Source organism: Vombatus ursinus, unplaced genomic scaffold (genome assembly GCF_900497805.2).
Source record: "Vombatus ursinus unplaced genomic scaffold, bare-nosed wombat genome assembly UNPS02014786.1, whole genome shotgun sequence".
Taxonomy (NCBI): domain Eukaryota; kingdom Metazoa; phylum Chordata; class Mammalia; order Diprotodontia; family Vombatidae; genus Vombatus; species Vombatus ursinus.
Genome location: NW_020954564.1, coordinates 30,756,218 through 30,761,782, shown reverse-complemented (window position 1 = coordinate 30,761,782; position 5,565 = coordinate 30,756,218). Strand labels below are relative to the sequence as shown.

At 37.5% G+C, this 5,565-nt stretch overlaps 1 pseudogene; it reads left to right on the top strand.

Moving 5' to 3' along the window:
• The first annotated feature begins 1,095 nt into the window (after positions 1-1,095).
• LOC114047220 lies at positions 1,096-1,855 on the top strand (annotated as a pseudogene).
• Positions 1,856-5,565: the final 3,710 nt, after the last annotated feature.

Genomic DNA, 5,565 nt, shown 5'->3' with positions numbered 1-5,565 from the left:
CATCTCAATTGCTTGTTTCTTCTTTTCTTTTTATCCTGTCCCTTCCCAAAAGTCTATTTTACTTCTAACCACTGCCCCCCTTAATCTGCTCACCCTTTTATCATACCCCCTTCTACAGTTCCCTTCCTTTCCTATTACTCTATTGGGTAAGTTACATTTCTATATACAACTCTGTGTGTGTGTGTGTGTGTGTGTGTGTGTGTGTGTATTCCCTCTCTGAACAAATTCTAATGAGGGTAAGTTTCAAGCATTGTCCCCCCCCCTTTTCTCCTACACTGTAAAAAGCTTTTCTTTGTGTGTCTCTTTTAGGTGAGAATTTTTTCCCCATTCTACCTCTTTCTTCTCCCTTCTCCCAGTGCATCACTCTTTCTTGCCATTTGATTTTTTTTGAGATTATTCCAACATAATCAACTCACACCCATTCCTTCTATGTAAACTCCTTTTAATTGCCCAATAATGATTACATGTATCATCTTCTCATATAGGAGTGTAAACAGTTTAATATTGAGTCCTTATGATTACTCCATGGTCACCTTTTTTATGCTTCTCTTGAGTCTTGTGCTTGAATGTTAAATTTTCTATTTAGCGCTGATCTTTCCATCAGGAATGCTTGAAATTCCTCTATTTCATTAAATATCCATTTTCCCCCCTGAAAGATTTCACTAAGTTTCACTGGATAAATTATTTTTGGTTGTAATCCTAGCTCCTTTGCCTTCTGGAATAACATATTCTAAGCCCTCCACTCCTTTAATGTGGAATCCATTAAATCTTGTGTGGTTCTACAATATTTGCATTTTTTCTTTCTGGCTGCTTGAAGTATTTTTTCTCTTTGACCTGGGAGCTCTGTAATTTGGCTATAATTTTTTCTGGGCATTTTCATTTTGGGATCTTTTTCAGGAGATGATTGGTGGATTCTTTCAATTTCTATTTTTCCTTCTAGATCTAAGATATCATGGCAATTTTTCTTGATAATTTCTTGAAATATGGTGTCTAGGTTCTTTCTTTGATCACAACTTTCAGGTAGTCCAATAATTCTTTTAAAAAAATAAATTGAGCACATCCCTTCCAGGGCCATGGAGGAGTCCAGTTGGTCCCATGAGCTATGCTGCTGCGGCAGGGGAAGCCTCAGGGATGGCAGCGCTGCTGCTGCAGGCCGTGCCCTTACAGGGCAAGGTGGCCAAGTTGCCTGCTGAGCAGCAGCAGCCCCAGTCAAGTGTGCGTGCAGGAGGCAGCCTGTTTACCGGTGTTGGACCACTCTTTGCACCACAGCCAGGTCAAGATTTCTAAGTCAGCACCTTATTGGGAAGGAATAGCTGTGATAAATGGAGAATTTAAGGAGCTCAAATTAACCGATTATTGAGGAAAATATTTGGTTTTCTTTCTCTATCCACTTGACTTCACTTTTGTGTGTTCTACTGAAATTATCGCTTTTGGTGACAGAATTGAAGAATTCAAAGCTATAAATACTGAAGTCATTACATGCTCTGTTGATTCACAGTTTATCCATTTAGCATGGATTAATACCCCTTGGAAGCATGGAGGCCTTGGGCCAATGAAAATTCCACTTCTTTTAGATTTGACACATCAAATTTCAAAGGATTATGGAGTTTATCTGGAGAACTCAGGTCACATTCTTAGAGGCCTTTTCATTATTGATGATAAAGGGATCCTACGACAGATTAAAATGAATGACCTTCCTGTTGGCAGATCAGTCGATGAAACACTATGTTTAGTCCAAGCATTCCAGTACACTGCCAAACATGGAGAAGTCAGCCCTGATGGTTGGAAACCTGGGACTGAAACGATAATTCCAGATCTAGCAGGAAAACTGAAGTATTTCAATAAAGAAAATTAAAATGTTTGCTCAGGTCACATCTAGTTCAAAGGTTACAAATAAAACTTTAGTTGTTTTGATAAAAAAAAATTGAATTAATTTTTTGCTACATTTTAAGTTCTGAACTGTCTCCCTCCCTCCCCATTCCATACTAGAGAAGGCTGTCTCTCCCTCTTTTTTCACCCTATCCCTCCTCAGACAGATTATCCAATTTTCTTCGGATCACTGTCTTTCTAAGCCACACCTCTTTTAAGAGTCCCTCTCTTGTCCTCTCTCCTAGTCCTCCTATTTCTTAATCTGCATATCCTAAGAGTCCCTCCCTTATCCTATTCCTTTACCTTATTTCTCTGTAAGTTAAGAAGACTTTTATACCCTCCTAGACTTATGTTATTCCTTCTTTAACTGCCCGTTACCACCTCCTGCCCTCCAGTGTTAACAGTCTTTCCATTCACACCTTTTTTATTTGAGATAATTGCTCCATTTTACCTCTCCCGATCGGATTTTATTTTTTAGGGTTATCCCATCATGCTCCACTCAATTCCAAGCCTTCTGACTACGTATGCTCTTTCAAACTATCCTAATAATGATAACATCCTTAAGGGTTACAAATAATGTCTTTCCATAGAAGAAGTAAACCATCTGATCTTATTAATTATAATTGGTCTTTCATGTTTACCTGCTTATGTTTTTCTTGATTCTTATACGTCATTATTTGCTGTTCAGTTCCTGCCTTTTCCTGAAGAATATCTGAAAGCTTTAATTCATTAAATATCCATTTTAATTATTTCTGTTACTCTAAAGTTCACTTTGAGGCATTTTAAATTATTTGTGGGGGAATTTGGAAGAGCCAGGTAATTTCCTGCCTTACTCTGCCATGTTCCCAGAATCTAGTCCAATAATTCTTAAATTATCTCTCCTTGATCTATTTTCCAGGGTAGTTGTTTTTACAATGAGATATTTCACATTTTCTTCTATTTTTTCATTCTTTTGATTTTGTTTTATTGTTTCTTGATGTTTCATGAAGTCATTAACTTCTGCATACCCAATTCAAATTTTTAAGGAATTATTTTCTTCAGAGAAATTTGGTGCCTCTTCTTCTATTTGGCCAATTCTGTTTTTTAAAAAGTTCTCCTCAGTGGATTTTTGTGCCTCTTTTACCATTTTGCCAATTCTGTTTTTAAAGATATATTTTCTTCAGTACTTTTTGTGCCTTTTACCAAGCTGCTAATTCTCTTTTCATAATTTTCTTGCATCACTCTCATTTTCCCCAATTTTTCCTCTACTTCTCTTTCTTTCTTTCTTTAACTCTTCTAGGAATTCTTGTAGTCTTTGGGTCCAGTTAGCATTTTTCTTTGGGGCTTTTTTTGGTAGTTGTTTTCACATTGTTGTCTTCTTCTAAGTTTATGTCTTGGTCTTCCCTGCCCACAGCAGTAGCTTTTCATTGTCAAATTCTCTTTCTTTCTTTCTTTCTTTCTTCCTTTTTTGTTATTGTTGTTTGCTGATTTTCCCAGCCTATTTTTTTTAACTCTAAACTTTATGTTAAAGTTGGGTTTTGCTCACCTGCGGCTGGGGAGGCACCATTCCAGGCTTCAGGCTTTTTTGTGCTGCTCTTTTCAGAGCTAGTTCTGGGGGTCTTCTAAGGTGGTATGATCCTGGGAGAGGTATGGTCACTGCTCTCCTAGTCTATGCTCTGGTTTTTATCCAGAAAGGGTGCCTAGTCCCATTCAGATGCAAGTGCTAGTGCTCCTCTTTGCTTTTATGCTGTGACCAGGACCTCTGCTCCCTTGTGACTGAACACCAGCACTCCTTTCCACCATGGAACCATGACCCAGAACTGCATATGGGCAATAGAGGTGCCAATCAGAAACAGTTGTACTCAGGGCCAGCAAAGGGTTCCCTATAAAGTCTTTCTAACTAGTTGTCCAATCCCTTTACTATCTCTGGGCTGAGAGCTTCTGAAGCTGCTCCTGCTGGGCTGCTATTACCCGCTGCTGCCATGTGTGTGTGGGCTCCAGAAAGGTCTCCACCCTGGTGTCACAGACTTCTCCTGCTGACCACTTAAGTTTTCTCAGACTAGAAAAATGTCTCACCTCAACCATTTCTTGGCTCTGCTGTTCCAAAGTTTGATTTGAGATATTATTTTAAAGGTGTTTGGACAGGAATGTTGGGAGAGTTCAGCTGGGTGGCTACCCCTAATCCACCATCCCTTATTGAAGTTAGAATCAATATTATACCTGCTGAATTCCAAGCTCTAATGAATAGTTTTGAAGGTCAGTGGAGAGTCCCCCTTTCTAGGAATAAATATCTTTTGAATCAAGAGTCCTGCATACTTAATAACAGAAACTATCTTCCTGAATCCAGTCACATGACTTGTGTTAAAGCCTACTATTGCTCAGGCTGGATAAAGGGAGAGTCAAGACTTTACATTTCGTTATTCTAAATAGCCAAAATGTTATTTGTTGTTTGCTGATAACCAAAGGGATCAGTAATCAACAAGATACAATGCCTAAGAAAGGAACAAGCCAGAAAAACCATGTCCTCAGTTGACAGCATACAAATACTGAATGAAAGCACAATGAATAAGGCAAACTAGAGATCCTAATGAAAGGAGAAAAAACAAACTTCATCTGTTTTGTTAAGATTTAATGAGATAAGACTCATGTCTGGAACAGGACAATGAAAGGGTATACCTTATTCAAAAAGAATATAACAAAAAACCTCAAAAAAGAATATAACAAAATGGTCATTGGAATAATATTGTTTATTAATAAGAAACAGTGATGTGAAGGAATGCAGAAACTGTAGTAAGGGATGATGAAGAGAGCATGAAGGTGAAGATCAACACAGGGAGAAAGAGAACCAGAAGTGTTGTTGTGGGTGGGGTGGTATACGATAGAATACCTGGATAGAAGGAGGAAATAGACAAGGTGTTAGGGAACCAGATCACAAACCTGGCATGTTATAGCACCAACAGAGAAATTCAATTGTCTGGATAGTTTTTTTTTCTGATAAAATTATCACCTTCCCTAAATGGTATTTTTTTTTCTATAGTGAGTTAAATACCACAGTTTTAATCCTGGCTCTGACAGTTATTTTTATTGTGGGAAAGTGCTTCACAAACTTCTAACACTTTATAATTGTGCAATATTATGACACCAAACCCTTTATATTTTTCAGTAATTTTTTGTCCTATCATCTGTGTTTCTAAGTTTATGTGAGTGTGTATACACATATACATATGTGTATGTATACATGTATACACATATGTATGATATATGTCTCTGTGTGGGTATGATATTCACAGTTCAGTGGAGAAAGAACAAAAAAGATAAGAAAGGGAGAAGAAATAGGATAGAAGTGAAGAGGAAAAAGAGAAATGGATAAAAAAAGGTGACAAAATAATATCTAATGTTTATATTCTGACATTCAAAGTGCTTCATATGTATGCTCTTTTTTCAACTGTTCCATTTCACAGGTGAAAAAATTGAAGTCCAGAAAAGTTATTTGCCAAAACTCACACAGGTAGCAAGTAATGTTAGCCTATTTCCAAGTGCAAATTCTCACTCAGAAAATTTAACAATAATGGTCACTTGCTGCTTCTGCTTTTTTTGGTTAACCTCTTGGGTATAGAACAGTGGACAATGATCTGGCAAGATGGATGTCATTAGCCTTGGTAGGTATTACTTCATTAGTTCAAGAGGTTTTAAACTAGATGCTGGCTGTCCAATGAG